We start from the raw sequence: 20,368 nt of genomic DNA on the forward strand, positions 1-20,368 counted from the left end.
AGAGTGAGGGGAGGTGGGCAAACAGGCTGGCAAGAGCGCCAGCATGGAGCACCTGTTGCCTACACTGAGCTGCTTGAATCATTTTCAGTTTTGCATATGGTGTAACTCACCCTTTTCAAATACGCAATTTAATGATTCTTAAGTAAATTTACCCAGTTGTGCAACCATCGCCGTAAACTAGTTTTAAGACTGTGTGTTGACTCTGAATCCCCACCTCCCTACTTCAGGAGACCACTAATCTGCTTTCTGCTGCCACAGTTTTGCCTTTTCTAGGCGTTTCATGCAAAGCAATCATCAAATATGTGGTTTCTTGAATTTTTTTTTTTTTTTTTGTCTTTTTGCCATTTCTTGGGCCGCTCCCGCGGCATATGGAGGTTCCCAGGCTAGGGGTCGAATCAGAGCTGTAGCCGCCGGCCTACGCCAGAGCCACAGCAACGCGGGATCCGAGCCATGTCTGCAACCTACACCACAGCTCATGGCAACGCTGGATTGTTAACCCACTGAGCAAGGGCAGGGACCGAACCCGCAACCTCATGGTTCCTAGTCGGATTCGTTAACCACTGCGCCACGACGGGAACTCCTGGATTCTTGAATTTGACTTTTTTTTTTTTTTTTTAAATAAGGGAGCTTGAATTTTCATCTAAAAACCAGGGCTCCTTGCTGAGTTTAAGAAGGAATAGGATGAGATAGCGTTGTGGCTTATTTTTCAATTTTATTGATGTAGAGTTGATTTATAAGTTTGTGTTAATTTCTTCTGTATGACAAGGTGGTGCAGTTATAGGTGTACACACATCCGTTCTTTTCAGATTCTTTTCCCATATGGGCAAGAACATTGGTTAGAATTCTCTGTGCTATATACAGCAGGTTCTCCTTGGCCAGTCATTTCACATACAATACTGTGCATATGCCAGTCCTAACCCCCCAGTCCATCCCTCCCCTCACCTGTTCCGTTTGGTAACCATCAGTTTGTTGTCCAAGCCTGAGGGTCTGTTTCTGCTTTAAAAAAAAAAAAAAATTAATTAATTAATTAATTTTTAAAAAATAAAAAAAATTCTTTTTTTTGTCTTTTGAGGGCCACACCTGCGGCATTTGGAGGTTCCCAGGCTAGGAGTCTAATGGGAGCTACAGCTGCCAGCCTACACCACAGCCACAGCAATGCTAGATCCGAGCCACGTCTGCAACCTACACCACAGCTCACGGCATTGCCCGATCTTTAACGCACTGAGCGAGGGCAGGGATTGAACCCACAACCTCATGGTTCCTGGTCGAATTTGTTTCTGCTGTGCCTTGACATGAACTCCTGTTTCTGCTTTGTAAATAAGTTCCCTATATCATTTTTTTTTTTTTTTTAGATTCCACATATAAGTGGTAGCATATGATGTTTGTCTTTCTCTGAGACGGGGTTTTAGAAAGATGAGTGGAGCCATCTTGTGTCAAACGAATGTGCAGAGGGAACAGTCTGGAGGTGGTTGGAGGGTCCCAGGCTGGAGGGGACCGTGGCTGCACAGGGCGGTGACAGGTGGATGGAAAGAGGGCTGTCACTTCTCACTGTCCTGGCCCCCCAGAACCTCTCCATAGACTGAACGTGTTTCCTCTAAAATGTGAGGATGAGCCCTTGGCATCTTCAGAAGTGAATATCTAGAGATTTCCTACCCTTTCTGACCAATCACATCCCTCGATGGGCAAACCAGGAGGCATCTGTGTATATCATTGGGGACCCAAAGCCAGTGTGATGGTTCTGACACAGGCAAGGGGACACTGCGACCTCATCGAGTATCATGTGCTCAACCAGCATGTCCACGTCTCCTCCTTCCCCCAGGTGTGAAAAGAAAGAGCGGGGGAGCCAGGATGACAGGCTGAGAACAGATGCTGAGCTTCTTTTGACATGAAAATAATATGCGAGGGATAGTGCAGGCTCTGTCCACACTCTGTACTGTGTCCTCCTGCCGTCTGTACATAAGAAGTGATGCTCAAGGTGGAAATGCTGAGACCTGCAAAATCCTCCCTGACAAAGATGCTTGTGGAGGAATAAACACATATTTTTGTAAAGATTTACAACACAAAACTTTGGACATTCCCCCCAAAGAATTTAAATGCTCAGTTAAAAAATCAAACCACCCAAACATTCTACTTCTTTTTTAAAATGTTTTAATTTTTTGTGTTGTTTTGTATATAGTGGATTGACAGAGCTATCTTAGTTTCAGGTGTATAGCAAAGTGATTCAGTTAGACATACATATATAGCTGTTCTTTTTCAGATTCTTATGTGGAATCTAAAAAAATGATACAAATGAACTTATACATAAAACCAAACATTCCATCTCTTTCTTTATTTTTTGCTTTTTAGGGCCACACTGTGTCATATGGAAGTTCCCAGGCTAGGGGTTGAATTGGAGCTACAGCTGCCAGCCTACACCACAGCCACAGCAACATGGGATCCGAGCTGGGTCTGTGACCTACCCCACAGTTCACAGCAATGCTGGATCCCCAACTCACTGAACAAGGCCAGGGATCGAACCCACATCCTCATGGGTACTAGTCAGATTCGTTTCTGCTGCGCCGCAACGGGAACTCCAAACATTCCATTTCTTGAGCATCCCTCCTTTGCTGCCCCGAAAGAGAGAAGGAAGGCTGCTGACTGGCCCGTTGGGAGGCTGAAGTGTCACTCAGCCAGCCGTTTGCCCTGTTAGGTGTAAATATCCACTGTGAACCATTACTCTTACAAGGAACCCTAGAGCCCTGCCATCTGGCTTTGCCAGGATGTCCTCCATCCAATAGGCTGGCATGTGTCAGCACGGGGCAAGGCTACTTGGGGTCATCCAGACTGCCCAGCTGGGTCGGCTCTGGCTGTCTTCACGGGATGCTACAGACTGATGGCTTGAACACTGACTTTCTCACCGCTCTAGAGGCTAGGAGTCCACGAGCAAACCCAGCAGACTCTGCGTCTGGTGAGACCTCTCTTGCTGGCTTGTGGCCGACTGTCCTTCTCACTGTGTTCTCACAACCCTCTTTGTGCAGATGTGGGGAGAGAGAGAAAGAAAGAAAAAGAGAGAGAGCTCTCTGCTGTCTCTTTCTCTCCTTAAAAGGACACGAGTCCCATGGGATTAGGGTCATGCCCTTGTGACCTCATTTAACCTTAATTACCTCCCTAAAGGCCCCATCTCCGAATACAGTCACACTGGGGGTTAGGGCTTCAGTGTACGAATATGGGAGAGGGGACTCCGTCCATCCCAGTGCCCACTGCCGACTGGTGAGATCTGACCTCAGAATGACCTCATCCTAACAACATCCCAGGGGGACGATCATCAGTCAGCCCATTAGCCAGACCCCCAAGGGGTCTGCCCTGATCACAACCAGCCCTCATTTGGCGCCCAGTTCTTTTGAGTGGCTAAAATAGACAGTCGCCTCTAAGGACACAGGCTCAGCTGGGGGTGACCTGGACATGTGTCAGTAGCCAAAGACATTTTTGATCATCACAAATCTGGGTGCAGGGGGTTCCCTCTGTGGTGCAGGGAAATGAATCCAACTAGTACCCATGAGGATGCGGGTTCGATCCCTGGCTTCCCTCAGTGGGTTAAAGATCCAGTATTGCCATGAGCTGTGGTATAGGTCACAGATGAGGTTCGGATCTGGTGTTGCCATGGCTGTGGCGTAGGCCAGCAGCTATCGCTCTGATTCAACCCCTAGCCTGGGAACTTCCATATGCTGTGGGTGAGGCCCTCAAAAGCAAAAAAAACCCCAAAAACCAATGCCCCCCAAACCAAATTGGGGTGCAGAGTGCGTGGAGCTCAAACATCCAGGGTATGGAGGCCAGGGGGTGCTGCTAGACATCCTACGAGGCACAGCGCAGCCACGACCACCTAGAACAGTCTGTCCCAAAGGCTATTGGCACTGCAGTGGAGAAAGGCTCACTTGGTCCGAACTTCTTAATTGATTCCCACTGGAGACCCAGGTGAGGCAGAAAGGCTGTGAGAGGAGCATCGGACAGCGTTAACCCCCTCACGCCGCATCCTGGTCCCCAAGAAGTTCCGGTGGGGATGGGGATGGGATAAGGCAATGGGTTAGTGAGACGTGTCCAAAGCCGGGGGCTGGGCTACACTCAGAGGAAGTCACACCTGGGAGTCAGGTAAGAGTTTCTGGGCGGAAGGAGGAGCCTGAGCGACAGGTGACCGGGACAGAAGGGAGATGATGTGAAGACACCCCACGTGCCCTTCCTCTTCTCTCTCAGGTCATCTCTGTCACCTCTCACACTCAGGGCAGGGTCCCCCTCCCTTCCACCAGCCCCCACCCGCCCCAGCCTCATCCCAGCCAGCGTGACTCTTCTTCGGAACTTCACCCATACTGTGTTCTTACCTATCTCATCTTAACTTCTTCACTCTGTGTTCAAAAAATACTATTTATTTTCATCTGAAACCTGGTTAAAAAAATTTAGAAAACTCAGGAAATGAAAAAATCACCAATTCACAGCAGAAAATTTTAAAAACTCGGGAAATGAAAAAAATCACCTCAGCCCTCATAATCTCACCGCCCGGAGGCCACGGCTGTTGGGATTCTGTCGTGTTCCTTCCGGGCTCCCAAGGGTGAGACCAAGCCCCAGCGAGTGTGGGGAACCAGCACAGCCAATGGGCGCTGCTGCACAGTGGTTCTCTCTCCGCCTCTCTCGACCCCACTGCCGTTGCTCCCTGGAGCTAATGTCCCTGGAGGACATGGGGCTCTCCCAAGACTCTCCTGGTCACTCTCGGCTGCGTCAAAGCCAGGGGGTCATTGCAAGTTGCAGAAGCAATTTTTTCAAGGTTTTTGTTTGTTTGTTTCCATTTCAAGTTGCAAAAACATAGGCACAATTCAGAAATTGGAGCATCAGGGGCCCTCAGAGGCGGGAACGGGTGGTTGGGCTCATCTCTTCTCCTCGGCACTTCCTGCCTGACTGGCCACCATTGTTTCTGACTCTGGGTGCAGGACGAAAGCGGGGAGGAGGGGAAGGTGAGCTGGGAGGGAGGTTGTTATTTCCTGAGTAGCCCTGTTGTGAGTTGGCTTTGCGCTCTCCGGGGGCCTAGTAAGTGCCTAACACCGAGTTTCTCAAACTCTCCATCTCTCTCTGTCTCTATGTGTCTCTGTCTCTCCCTCTCTCATTAGGAGCTGCTTTCGATTTTTCAGAGACCCTCTGTCTCTGGAGACCTTTTGCCTCTAACATCCAGGGCCCAGTGAGTGCATCTCTGGTGGGGGGGCGCTTGCCCCCTTGAAAGCCAGCAGTCCACCGCAGCCCCTTTCTGCCATGTCCCAGTACTTCTCCAGAGGGCTGTATTGGACAAGGTCTAAGACCCCCCCCCACATCTCCCACCCCCCACATTATTGATTGGCTAATAAAATTGTGTTTGGGAAATGACATAAGTATTTTATAAAGAAGACAAAGAATACTCAGCAGAAAAAACAATTTCCTCATGTTTTCCCAATTTTTTCGAGAAACTCCAAAAGTTTTCAAAAACTTCCAAATACATTTTTTGGTAACTTTCACCCAATTTTCCTGCCACACTTCACATTGTTTACTCTTTTGGTTGAGCACCTTTCATTTGTTTTAGACCTTGGTTCCTCTGTCCTGCAGGGTCTTCCAGATGAAGTCAGGACCATCCATCCTCAGACCCTTTGGTACTGCCCCCTTGTGGTCACTTCCTTAATAATCATGATTAAGATCCACTGAATGCCAAGCGGGGAGTTGGGACTTGGGTGCTAATTATAGAAATGAACAGATTGTAGCCCTTGCCTAGAAAGAGCTCACAGACACCTGCCCAGCTGATGCTGCTTTAAATCAGGACACATTTGAAGTTGTAGAGGAAAAAGTGACTCACCAGAGTGAATGGGATGGAAAGATACTCAGAGGAAAGGCCCCTGGGACTGGGACGGCAGGCATGAAAGACACATGGAAAAGAGGAAGGGATCTTCTAGGCTCGGAGAAGAGCCTGAGCAAGGGTCACAGTCAGAATACGAGGACGCAAGGTACCTTCAGTTTAGTGGGAGTTAGGGTGTGGACTCGAGGGGCAGACAGGTGGGGGAGGGGTCAGGCCTCGGATGTGCCATTCAGGAGCTGCTCCATCTTAGGTGAGTTCTTTGAGCCTCAGTTTCCTCTTCCTTAAAAATGGGGATCGTGAAAACTGGGGATAACCCTGGGGCCCGTCTCACAGAGCCCTTGAGAAGATTAAATGGAATAACATACATAAAGTGCCTCGCATAGTACTGGACATACGTAACTGTTCAGTAGATGACAGCTGCTAAGGGCAAGCAGTTCACAGTGTCCTAGAGTGGGGGTGCATGGGTGGGTGTGGGGGGTAATGGAAGCTGGAGCCACACTTTGAATGCCAAGCCCAGGGGCAAAAACTATCCGTAGACAGGAACCACTGCAGGGCTTGCTAGGAAGTGGCCTGATGAGATCTTGCTTTAAGAGGAGAATTCTGTGAGGAGGACAACTTACGGAAAGCTCAGAAGCTACTAATTCATTTATTAAACAAATATTTGTTTACAGCCTACCAGCTTTTTTTTTTTTTTTTTCTTTTTTTTGATCTTTTTGCCATTTCTTGGGCCACTCCTGTGGCATATGGAGGTTCCCAGGCTAGGGGTCCAATTGGAGCTGTTGCCGCTGGCCTACACCACAGCCACAGCAACAACCTACACCACAGCTCCCGGCAACGCTGGATCCTTAACCCACCGAGCAAGGCCAGGGATCGAACCCGCAATCTCATGGTTCCTAGTCAGATTCGTTAACCACTGAGCCACGACAGGAACTCCTACAGCCTACCAGCTTTAAGCAACCACACTCCTGTACTCGAGGAAGCAAAGGTCAGCAAACTGGAGAGAGCGGGCTCCTGCTATGGGGAGCCTTTGTTCCAACAAAGACGAGACGGCCACGAAGTCACCACATGATATACTGTCATCACACATTGAGGGGAGGGCAGCACAAACACAGGGATAGAACAGAGAATAACCCCAGGGAAGCAGGTCCTTTCAGGTTCCTGTGCTTACAGGGAAGAATTAGTATGAAGATTCAAGAGAGGATGTGTTAGGAGTTGGAGATTATCACATACACACCACGTACATAAAACAGACAAACAACAAGGACCCACTATAGCACAAGGAACTATAGTCAGTATTCTATAATAAACCATAATGGGAAAGAATATATATGTGTGTGTGTGTATACACAGTCATAAACATAGGTATATATGTACATGTATATATATCTAACTGAATCACTTAGCTGTACACCAAAAACTAATGCAACACTATAGATCAAATATACTTCATTTAAAAATTTTAAAACAAAAGGAGTTTCTGTTGCTGCTCAGTGCTAACGAATCCAACTAGTATCCATGAAGATGCAGGTTTGATCCCTGGCCTTGCTCCGCAGGTTAAGAATCCAGCATTGCTTTCATCTCTGGTATAGGTTGCAGACACAGCTTGGATCCCACCTTGCTGTGGCTGTGATATAGGCCGGCAGTGGCGGCTCCTTTTACCCCTCCCCTGGGAACCTCCATATGTCTTGGATGTGGCCCTAAAAAGAAGAAAACAAACAAACAAGCAAACCATATGATCTAGCAATCCCACGCCTGGAATATATCTGGAAAATTGTAATTCAAAAAGGTACATGCACCCTTATGATCATAGCAGCACTATTTTTTTTTTTTTGGTCTTTTTGCTATTTCTTTGGGCCACTCCCGCGGCATGTGGAGGTTCCCAGGCTAGGGGTCGAATCGGAGCTGTAACCACTAGCCTGTGCCAGAGCCACAGCAACGCGGGATCCGAGCCGCATCTGCAACCTACACCACAGCTCACAGCAACGCCGGATAGTTAACCCACTGAGCAAGGGCAGGGACCGAACCCAAAACCTCATGGTTCCTAGTCAGATTCGTTAACCACTGTGCCACGACGGGAACTCCAATAGCAGCACTATTCACAATAGCCAAGACATGGAACAACCTAAATACCCATCAACAGATGAGTGGATTAAGAAGTTGTGGTATATATACACAATGGAATGCTACTCTGCCGTAAAAAGAATGAAATAATACCATTTGCAGCAATATGGATGCAACTAGAGATTATCATATAAAGTGAAATAAGCCACAAAGAGAAAGACAAATACCATATGCTATCACTTATATGTGGAATCTAAAATATGGCCCAAAGGAACCTAACTACAGAACACAAACAGACTGACAAACATGGAGAGCGGACTTGTGGTTGCTAAGGGGAGGGGGAGGGAGTGGGATGGACTGGGAGTTGGGGTTGGTAGATGCAAACTATTACATTTAGAATGAATAAACAATGAGGTCCTACTGTACAGCACAGTATAGCCGATCTCTTGGGATAAAACATGATGGAAAAGATTATAAGAAAGAATATATATATGACGGAGTCACTTAGCGGTACAGCAGAAACTGGCACAACATTGTAAAGCAACTATAATTTTAAAATTGTTTTAATAAATTAAAAAAATGGGAGTTCCTATTGTGGCTCAGCAGTAACAAACCTGACTAGTATCCATGAGGACGCAGGTTCCACCTCTGGCCTTGCTTAGTGGGTTAAAGATCGGGCGTTGCTGTGAGCTGTGGTGTAGGTTGCAGATGCAGCTCAGATCCCGAGTTGCTGTGGCTCTGGCGTAGGCTGGTGGCTACAGCTCCGATTAGATCCCTAGCCTGGGAACCTCCATATGCCGAGGGAGCAGCCCAAGAAATGGCAAAACACACACACACACACACACACACACACACACACACAAAGAATTTGATTCTGAAGAGGAAACTGGTGAGGATTCTGAAGTAGAAGACTCAGAAATCCATACATATGCTGAAGAAGTCTCTTCCTCTACAGATGCAAAACCACCTATACGAAATTCACTAATACCTGACTTTTGAGAAAGACACTGCCAAAGTTTACCTCCACTATCCTTCTTTGTAGCAGAGTAAATAACTTTATAATGCAAACTTGGAATCAGACTTCCCTGTTCATATCCTGGGACCCTGATACTGTATTAAAATACAACTACTATGTATTTTTAATCTATGACATTTTGTGTAAATAGCATTTTCTCAGTGGTCGAACAGGACTTGTGTATAAGATAAACTCCATTTATTCTAAAAAAAAAAAAAAATGCAAGCCTTAGCCTGGGAACTTCCATACGCTGTGGGTGCGGCCCTAAAAAGACAAAAAAACGATTTAAAATTAAAAGAGCCAAGGATATGGCGTGCAGGGATCGTAAAGTGTGGATCACTGACAACGTGAGAGTGACATGCGAGTCCTTTCCTGGTTCATCCTGGGCTCTGATGAAGCTTTGAGGGCTTTGTCCCAAGGCCCCCTCGCAGGGGACTTCTCTGATCGTCCCACTTTAAAACATCATGTAAGTGAACCTCCTGCGAATGACTCTCAGCCCCGGAATCAAAGTGTGCTTTACATAAAGCACAGCGTGTTTTTCTCATCATACACCTTGAATTCTCTGACGAGGGTGTGAGTCCAGGGAGGGCTGGACTCTGCCTTGTTTGGAACTTTTCAAGAGCAGCTCGCACCATTTTGGAAAATTGTCTTCTGACCACGCCACCCTTGGTACAGAATTCATCTCTTCAGCTCTGTCAGTAGCTGCCATGTTCACAGCAGTTCTCTCTCTGTATATGTATTTCTACCAATATGCGTATTTAACCCTAACTTCAGTTGTCAAAAAGGCACAAGCTTTTTATTTTATTTATACACACACACACACACACACACACACACATATATATTTGCTTTTTAGGCCTGTATCTGAGGCACATGGAGGTTCCCAGGCTAAGGGTCCAATCAGAGCTTTAACTGCTGGTCTACACCACAGCCACACAATGCCAGACCCGAGCCACATCTGCGACTTACACCACAGCTCACGGCAACGCCGGATCCTTAACCCACTGAGCGAGGCCAGGGAGCAAACCTGACACCTCATGGTTACAAGTCAGATTAGTTCCCACTGCGCCACAACGGGAACTCCAGCACATGGTTTTTAGTTAAACATCATCTTGCTGCTCTTAAATCCAAATATACTCGTGATAAGTAGGTAGGGACATCTCAGTACCCCAGTATATCTGTTAATGTAGCTGCGCTGAGTATCTAGAGACTGAAATAGTATTTTAAGTTGCTTTCCTTTCACTTCTCCTACGGTTATGGCAGTGTGTTGATTTTTTTTTAATGACGTGTGTAGGTTATATTAACTACGATTTTCACGTTAAGACCGTAATTTTGGTGTTATAAAACATTTGTTGTTGAAGGAGCTGTCTTGTGTACTAGGGCTGAGGACTGCCGTGTTAGTTCAGTTCACTAGAGAAGGAGCAGCCAGAGCCCTCGGAACCGCTGGGCACCATCACTGGGGTACACTGAGAACCGTCATCACCTCCCTGGCCTGGTGGCTTCCTTGTGAGGTCTGTCCGAACAAATTCCCCTGCTCTGAATTTAGCTGGGCCCAGGCTCCCTGCGGTAAGGACAAGGGACAATGTCCTACGGTTGTTCATGATAATTCGCACCCTGTATCCCGAGCCCCGCGTTCATCCACTACCTGCCCAGGCTGTGACTAGGGGCAGGGGAAGCCCTCCAGCTACAAGGGATGAACAGTATTGTCCTGATGGCTCCTCCTGGGGGTAACGCAGAGGGCTCTCATAGCTGGGGACCTGAGCTGAGTTGACAGGGCTACATTTAAGTCCCCCAGGGCCCCTCCCCATCTGATCCCTCTCCCCCCCGACGGGTGATCTGGAGTCTCCATTAGTGGGAAGATGCTGAGAAGAGCTGCAGCTCCTTTAGGACATCAGCTCATCACGGCGGGGGTGGAGGGAGGAGACAGGGACCAGGATGCTCTTCTTTTCCTCTCCCTTTAAGGCAGGGGGACCGACCCCACATAGGAGGCTGGGAGATGGGGGCTCCCTGAGCCCTGGTCCAGGGTGAATTTAAGCCTCGTCACCGCTGGCCGTGAGCTCCTGGTCCCTGTCATGAGGATGCAGAGTGAGCCCTGTTTTGTTTGCTGGGAGAGTAAACCATCAATGAGGGAGGTGAGTGAAGGATGGGTCACTCTCCAAGCTCCAGGCCCTGGACCACGGGCACACGGGCCGCCTGGCTCCCAGTCCAGCCGGCAAGCAGGCCAGTGGTTCTAAGACCCCTCTAGCCTCCAGCCAGGGAGATATCCCTTCCCCCATGTGCCCTCATTTCCTCCTCTCCCCGTGCAGTGGTTGCGAGTAATTGGGAAGGAAGCTGATGGGGAAAGCCCTATTCTGCAGCTGAAAGGCTAGCGATTGGTTGCCAGGGGCTGGCTGGCCCACAAGATAAACATCAGGCCAAACGCACGGTTCCTGTCACCTTGCATCCCACGCTGTGGTTTATCGTAAGCTTTTCTCTTTCAGCCAAGAGTTCTAGGAATCAGAGGAACACTGAATCGTTGGGCTGGAAGAATCAGCGGGGCCAGTGAGCTTCCATCAGCCCTGGAGACGGAGCACACCTAAAGCATGGGCTCGGTTCTGAGCTGTCTTCAGGACCCGAGCCACAGCTGTCTTGGGAGCCTGTTCTGGAAGTTCCTCGAACAAGGGAGTTTACCCATAACCAGCATCTTTTCCGTGCCGTTGTCGTCTGGCTCTGCTATCCTGACAGCACTGTCCGGCATCAAGGCAGGACACTGAGAAGTATGCTACCACCCCCTGCCCGCGGAGAAGCAGGGGTGCAGGGACCAAGGGCAGAGCCTCCAGAGACAGAGCCCCCGGCGCCAAGGGCTGCTGCACCCCTTTCCAATCCATGATCCTGGAGAGCTCACATAACCGCCTCAGACTCAGTTTCTCAAGCCGCAAAATGGGTATGGCCCTTGGCCTCACACTCGCCCTTCCTCTCAGGGCTGTTCTGTGAATTAAATTAGTAAACGCACCTAAAAAGCTGAGTGCAGTGCAGCGCCTGGCACATAGCGAAGCGGCAGTACATGTCAGCTGTGTTAAAACCTTTCTGAGGATTCGACATACAAATAAAAGACATACAGCTCAGACAGGACCAAGAGACACAGCTTAATGATGTCTTTAAGTTCCCCGGTGGCCTAGCGATGAAGGATCTGGCATTGTCACTTCTGTGGCGCAGGTCACTGCTGTGGCTCACGTTCAGTCCTTGGCCCAGGAACTCCTACATACTGCAGGTGTGGCCAAAAAATGATGTCTTTTCATATGCATTCTGTATTATAGTGCATTTTTATACTTTATCTCTTTCCATAAAAGAAGGCGAGGAGAGAAAGATAATTATTAGCTGTTAGAATTAAATGTATGGACTGAGTATAACCTTACACTCAGTCTAATCTAGATCCAGCCTTTTGCAGAGAAGAAAAATGAGATGGAAGTCACGTGCCTATGCTACATACGTATCTCAGTAACAGCAAAAAGTTGGGACCAGATCCTCGGTCTCTTAACTTCCCCACAGAATGTCTATGCCCCCACGTCATCAGCACACACAAGACCACAGCAGAGCTGAAAGATGAAGGAACCCCAGTGGGTGGATGGGTCTCTTGTCCTTTCCTTGATGGGGTGCCCCCTGTGGTCCAGCGCCAGGAAGATAAGTTAGGCTGAAAACCTAGCCAAGTCCACAGTCGAAAGCCCTGGTCTGCTGATTCCACTCACCCAGCATGGAGACAGTTTTCTGTCGACCTTCAATGTCCAGAGAAAAAAGGCTTATACTCTGCAAAGGAGGCCTGAACTCCAGCCTGTGTGGCTGGAGTGATTTGTCTCACTTCCCTGGGCCTCCGTTTCCCCATTTGTCTATTCGGAGCTACTGCCATCTCATGAGTGATAAAAACCACAACTTGCAGAAAACGAGGGCTGCAATAACTGCATCTTTAATGGGGAGGGAGTACCCTTGGGTGCCACTTGAAACCCACTGCTGAGGAGTCTTCCTCACCCCTGCTGGTTTGATGCTTCCCTGTTCAAATCCATTTTGGCTCAAATTAACTCTCTGGAAAAAACTGGTGAAGATGCAATGCTTCGAGAGAATGCATAGAGAGCTCTCATCAGGGCATAAGTGCTCAACCAATGCAGCAAATTAATCCACAGCCAGGGTGCATTTGGGGGTCTTGTAGACTCTTTTTCCAAAAGCAGGAACCTCAAATATGTATGACTCTATTAACTTTTTCACCAGCCCTAAAGCATGTGCTGGGCCTTCACAGTGGAGGGGGGTAGAAAGCTGAGTCCAGACCCTCAGGGGTCTATAAGCATGTAGGGAACAGGCCTGTGACATGAGCAGTTGGCCTCCACAAGGACACTTGAGTGACACTGAGGGACAGCGACCCGTGCTGCATCTGATCAAATGCTGAGGGACACATCTGGGAGTCTGAGAGCTGGAGGGAGCACGTATGTGAGTCTTGACCTGGATCCTGAAACAGGAATAGGGCTGGGATGGAAGCAGAGCAGAGGAGTCAGGAAGTCATTCTAGGATGCTGGAAATGGCCCAAGAATAGTTCGGGAGGCAAAGGGGTCAGGTGGGCATCCAAGCTCCTCTTTCTTTCTTTCTTTGTTGTTGTTGTTTCACCAAAGGTATGTGGAAGTTCCTGGGCCAGGGATTGAACCTGAGCCACAGCAATGACGATGCAGTCCTTAACCTGCTGCACCACCAGGGGACTCCCCAGCTCCCCTTTTGTAACTACATGGCCTGGGACAAGATAATCACCTCTCTAGGCTGTAGTTCTTCACTTTTGAGAGTAATAAAAGGGCCTGTTTTCTAGCTTTGGGAGGAGCGAATGAGATCACCTATGGGAAACACAAAGCCAGGCGCACAGGAAGCACGTTGCTGGCTTTAGCTGGTGTAATTTTGAAGCCCTGGGGGCAGAAATGCCCATATGGGTGCCGAAGGTGGACCCATGAGATCGTCACTGAGGCCACACTCACCATATCAGAGCAGGAGAAAGGCCACGTGCAGCCTGGCTTACTCCGTTCCGTAAAATCTCCCCAACCAGCACCAATGTTCAGAACGATCTCAGAAGACTGAGCTGGCACTGGGACTTGTGCAACAGGCATTCAGTCAACACCGTACAGCGCATGGATGGTTAGGTAGGTGGATGGGGGAAATATTGCTGAGGGTTCCTTATTTGTGAGTCAGCAGACCTTTCTGAAAACAATTATGCTTTTCTGCCATACCACTCACTCTCCAAATTCAGACAAAACTTATTCATGTGAGCATCACCTTTGGACAAAAGAACTGACATAGCTAGATGGCCCAGGTTTAAACTGAGGCTTCCAGGAGTTCCCACTGTGGCTCAGCAGGCTAAGGATCTGATGTCTCTGTGAGGATGCAGGTTCAACCCCTGGCCTCACTCAGTGGGTCAAGGATCCAGTGTTGCCCTAAGCTGTGGCATAGGTCACAGATGCAACTTGGGCCTGGTGTTGCTGTGGCTGTGACGCAGGCTGGCAGCTGCAGCTCCGATTCGATCCCTAGCCCGGGAACTTCCAGACCCTGAAGGTGCAGCCAACAAAAGAAAAAAAATTGACTCTCCAAATTTTTCAAAAAGAGCATTCTTGTCTATCCTCAGTTATACGATGAGCACATTTCTACGTGTGTTCCTTCCAAGGTGCTCAAGAAACTAGAAAAGAATCATCACAGTGCATGTACAATCATCTCCGCTGATCAAACACCAGCTTCGGAAAGTTATCGCTGTGTGACACAGAGATCCTTGGGGTCTGCTTAGGAGAATCACTCCTGGGGCTTTTTCAGAATGCTGATGCCCAGGTTCCACTGACTCATCCCTGCATGCTGAACCCAGAAGCATTTCTGAATCATTCATCTGGGGTGCAGCCCGGGCAGGCATCTTTTACAGCTCCCCCAGGTGACAGGTCAGCCCAGCCAGAGAATGAATAACCTCACTGCCCCCCTCGTTTTGCAGATGATGGACCTGAGGCCCAGTGGGGGTCACTAACTTGAGGTCATGAGGAATGAACTCTTATGGGGACAAAACTGCTTTTCAGATCTCGGCAGAAGTACATCTGGTTCCCACGTGAGAGCCTCTAGGGCAGGGTGTTGGCGCTGCCCCTGGTGTTCCCTATAATTATATCATAATGAGCTCAGACTTGCTCTTTGCCCTCAAGGGGTGCTGGCCCTGTCCTTCCCTTTCGCTCTTCCCCCTCCATAGCCTCAAGCTAAATGTTACCCCTAATTTCCTCAAGGTCTCTGCAAGCGGAGGAGAGAAAAGAATTAGCCCCAGTCGTAAATTCTCAAGTACAAATGCACTGGAAGAGTTCAACCTTTCCCATCTTAATCAATACAAAAAACTCCATCCCAAGCAGCAAGATTTGCAGCCAAGTATGGTCTGCAATAGGTTAGTTCAACATTCGAGGCTTCCTTAGTAGTCATTGCAGATTGTTGCATGACTTTTATGCTTGCTTGCCCTCTTAGATAATCAGAGTGACCAAATCTCTCAGAAAATGGTCACATTGATGGCTTACGAGCCAGAAGGAAATTTATGGCACAATCAAAACTAAATCAACCATTCTATGCTAATCAAACATCAACAAGGGACTGGTTCATTGACTCGGATTCCGCTAAATTGAATAAGCTAGTTCTCTTTGCTGGTTTTCCTTGTCTGCAGCCTCCATCACATTTATTTCTGCTGATAACTTTTTTTGGGGGGTGGGGGTGGAACCTGCGGCTCATGGAAGTTCCAGGCTAGGGGTTGAATTGAAGCTGCAGCTGCCGGACTTCACCACATCCATGGCAATGCCGGATCCGAGCCACATTTGCAACCTCCATTGCAGCTTGAGGCAACGTCATATTCTTAACCAGTGAGGCCGGGGATTGAACCCACCAACATCATTATGGATACTAGTCAGGTTCTTAACCCACTGAGCCACAACGGGAGCTCCTATTGATAACTTCTTCGCATCAGCTGATGGGTGTCCCCCCGAAAAATACCTGCCAAGATTTTCTTAAAGGGCCCCTGAGGTTCTGTACTCATGATTTCTGAAGTTTCTGCTTGTCCATACGACCCATGTCTGCCTCTTGGCATTAACAAGAACGCGGAGAGGCTATAACCAGCCGAGCTCATCCACAGCACAGCACTCAAGGCCCCCAGACAGAACCTGTCTTTCCTTTCGTCCTAATGATTCAGGCCCTTCCCAAGTTCCAAAGATTCTTGGAACCGGAACCATTCTCTGGGGTACACTGCTGACAAGCAGGGGTGGGAAGAAGGGAAATTGGGGCTAAGGGAGGGGGTAGTCAGCGGGACCCTTGGCCTCTGCATCTTTGCGTGGTTTCGTTTCCCAGGGCCAGCGCATCCGTGCCTGGACACATTTTCTGAGAAATGATCATCATTGCTGCCCTCCTTCCTGGACCAACTTTGGCAGATGCTAGCCGGAAGCAAGTCTTTTCTACTCTTTACTGGAATGTTATCCTTGCTGCTGTTTCTGGAATTAGCATGTTATTTATGCCTCTTACGTATGCACCCTTCTTACCCTAAAGAAAGATGAGTCTCATGCATTGGGCTGCACTTATTCCTTTAGTCCGTGTCTTCAGTAAACATTCAATAGGCGCCTTCTGTGTGCTCAGCCAATGTTAGCCGTGGATGCAGATACAGTTACCTATAGAATTAGAATGATGAGAAATGTGCCCCCATCCTTTTTTAAAAATTGAAGTGGAGTTGATTTACAATGTTGTATTGATTTTTACTGTACAGCAAAGTGATTCAGTTATATATATACATACGTTCTTTTTTAATAGTCTTTTCCCTGATGGGTTACCATAGGACACTGAATAGAGGTTTTGTGCTGTACAGTAAGACCTTGCTATTTCTCCCCTCTGTGTATAAGAGCTGACATCTGCTACCTCCAACCTCTCATAGCACCCCTCCCCGGAACTCCCCCCCCACCCCCGCCTTGGCAACCACCAGTCTGTTCTCTATGCCTGTGAGTCTGTTTCTGTTTCAAAGATAGGTTTATTTGTGCCATATTTTAGACTCAACCTATTCGCGATGGCATATGGTATTTCTCTTTCCCTTTCTGGCTCACTTCACTCAGCATGAGAATCTCTAGTGGCCTCCATGTGGCTGTGAATGGCATTAGGACGTCTTTTTTTTCCGGCTGAGTGGTATTGTCCCATCCTTTAACCGTGATCGGTCTCCCCAGGAAGACTACACATACGGAGAGAAACAAGAGTACCGTCTCCAGAAGAAAACTTAGCCCAGACTAATGTTACATTGCGTAGTAGCTATCTTTGCAAGAACTGCATCCAAAACAATTTTTTTTGTACCAAAAATTGTATTATAAATGCCCTAATTAAAGTTTCTCTTGTAAAGCTTGTGAGGAAGGACACTCAGCCAATAGTGGAGAATAGTATTAGTTCCAAAGGTCCTTCCTGACTTTAAAATTCCACGATTCTTTGCAATCAAGCCAGATCTTGCTCTAGGTTTTAAAAGACTTTTCAAAATGGGCATTCCCGTTGTGGCTCAGTGGGTTAAGAACCTGACATGGTTTCTGTGAGGATGTGGGTTCCAGCCCTGGCCTCACTCAGTGAGTTAAGGATCTGGCATGGCAGAGAGCTACAGCAGAGGTCACAGATCCATCTCAGATCTGGTGTTGCCATGGCTGTGGCATAAGCTGCAGCTGCAGCTCCAAAGCGACCCCTGGCCAGGGAGCTTCCATATGCTGAAGGTGTGGGTGTAAAAAGAAAAAAAAAAAAAAAACTTAAAAAAAACGAATGCTAAAAAGGGGCAGGGATATAATATGATCCAAGTCTGCAAAATAGTCAAGTACCATTAGGTGAACTGTGACTTTTTATAGCAAATCTCAAATATTAAAACGTCAGCTTCCTTGTCCAAACTTGCAAAAGTTTTGGGAAAATTTTAAGTGCCTAAGTGCTATCAATTTCTATGCAGGGTTCTAGAACTCATTCTTGCCAAAAGTTAATCTAGGTGGACAACACGGTTAGGGTTGGGGGGAAAATGAGGGACGTCAGCGGATGGATTATCATTATTGGGCCTGTTTGGCGTTCCTGACATAACATGTCCTGGCGTCAGTGCCGTGATGCTAATCGGCTGTGAAAACCCAGACAAGGCATTTCCCTTCTCTGGTCTCATCCGAAAAATGAGGGGTTGGGCTGGATGATCTCCAAGTCCCTTCCTTCTTCTCTGTTCTGAGAAACCACCTTTTGGAGCAGCGGGAGAAAACAGGATACAGGGCTGAATGTCCAGTCGGATGTAACAGGGTAATTCTGAAAATGGACCTATGCTGACTTATTTTGTAACAGATTCACCTATTATCTGTTTCGGGGCTTCTATAGGCTCAGTCACAATTTCTTTTACGCGTATAAGCACAGAGAGGTGACACAGCCCACGAACGATCAGAGGGGCCCAGGTTAATCAGAGGTTTTGGAGAGCAAACCAGGCGATGGAAACTGGGATGAAGACCATGTGCCCAGCAGCCAGAAGGGACACCGGCTGGAGCCACTGAGTGACAACAGCCGGCCTGGGCAGCAACTTACCTGATGTGGTTCAAGGGGGGTCAGAAAATCCTCTGGGCTGCCTTCCTCCAAACGAAAACATCCCTCCTGCCAACTTGCCTGAAAACTGCCCTACCTATGGATTTTCTGTTAGGAGATTATAATTTCTTTCTTTCTCTCTTTCTTTCTCTCTTTCTTTTTTCTTTTTTCTTTTCTTTCTTTTTTTTTTTGCTTTTTTTTTTTTTTTTTTTTTTTGCTTTTTAGGGCCACATTCATAGTATATGGAGGTTCCCAGGCTAGGGGTCCAATCGGAGCTGCAGCTGCCAGCCTACACTACAGCCACAGCCACGCCGGATCCGAGTCACATCTGCAACCTACACCACAGCTCACAGCAACACCAGATCCTTAACCCACTGATTGAGGCCAAGGATTGAACCCACAGCCTCATGGTTCCTAGCCGGGTTTGTTAACCACTGAGCCACAACAGGAATTCCATATAATTTCTGTTTTTAAGAAAACCTGAAACAGCATTTTGCATCACTATGTATTGAACCTCCCTCTCACTGGGCAAGCTCACTTTCAGGTTCTCTGGGAGCTGACGACTTCGTTGTCCAGAGAACCCTTGCAGGGCCGTGTGTATCCCTGGAAATGTATCATGAGCAAATACGGGACAAAGGTGCTAGCAGGTAACAGCTGCAGAACTAGGTTCCAAGTTGGAAATAATCAGTGAGTTTAAGAAGTCAGTAAGTTTCTTAAACTAAACTTCAGTTTCCTCATCTGCAAAGCAGGAATCATAATTCACTTTTTGTAGGATTATTGGGAGGGTCAAATATCACAATGCACGTAAAATATCTGATACAGAGAAAGCAGCTATCTGGAGTTCCTGTCGTGGCGCAGGGGAAACGAATCCGACAGAAAAAAGAGAAAAAAAGAAAGCAGCTATTATTATTATTACTGTATGTTGACAGGTATTTGCATTTTCCTTTTTAAAAAAATTATAGTTGATTTACAATGTTATGCCAATTTCTGCTGTAAAGTGACCCAGTCTTTTTCTTTTTTCTTTTTTCTTTTTTTTTTTTTTTTTTTTTTTGCTTTTCAGGGCCACACCCATGGCATATGGAGGTTCCCAGGCTAGGGGTCGAATCGGAGCTGTAGCTGCTGGACTACACAGCCACAGCAATGCCAGATCCAAGCCATGTCTGCGACCTACATCCCAGCTCTCGGTAACACCAGATCTTTAACCCGCTGATTGAGGCCAGGGATCAAACCTGCATCCTCATGGATGCTAGTCGTTAACTGTGGAGCCATGACAGGAATTCTGACCCAGTCTTATATATGCATTCTTTTTCTCATACTATCGTCCATCACGTTCTATCACAAGGGATTGTTATAGTTCCTGCGCTGTACAGCAGGACCTCATTGCTTATTAATTCTAATGTAATAGTTTGCATCTACTAACCTCAAATTCCCAGTCCATCCCACTCCCTTCCCCCTCCCCCTTGGCAACCACAAGTGTGTTCTCCATGTCTATGAGTCTGTTTCTATTCTATAGATAGGGTCATTTGAGCCAAATTTTAGATTCATATTTGCAGTTTCATTGACATCTACTGGAGAGAGCTCGGTATGAAAAAGTTAATTTATCATGGTCACCTCGGAGATAGCCGCTGTAGAAGATACATGGCTTTAGAATCCATGGGCTCAGGGATGCAGAGAATGCCTTCAGGATTTAAAAAAATTATACTTTTCTTGGCCAAGAAACCCTAACGTTCCTCTGAAAATAAAGTTTCCTAAACTTTGAGTGGGCTTCCACCAATTTGCTTGTGGTCACTTCTATGGCTTCTTAACCATCAACCAAAGACTTTATCTGGACAGAGCCTCTGAATCTTCTGATACATGGCCTTTGTGCTCTGCTTATCCCCCTGGACCTA

This window comes from Sus scrofa, chromosome 5, assembly GCF_000003025.6.
Source record: "Sus scrofa isolate TJ Tabasco breed Duroc chromosome 5, Sscrofa11.1, whole genome shotgun sequence".
Classification (NCBI taxonomy): Eukaryota; Metazoa; Chordata; class Mammalia; order Artiodactyla; family Suidae; genus Sus; species Sus scrofa.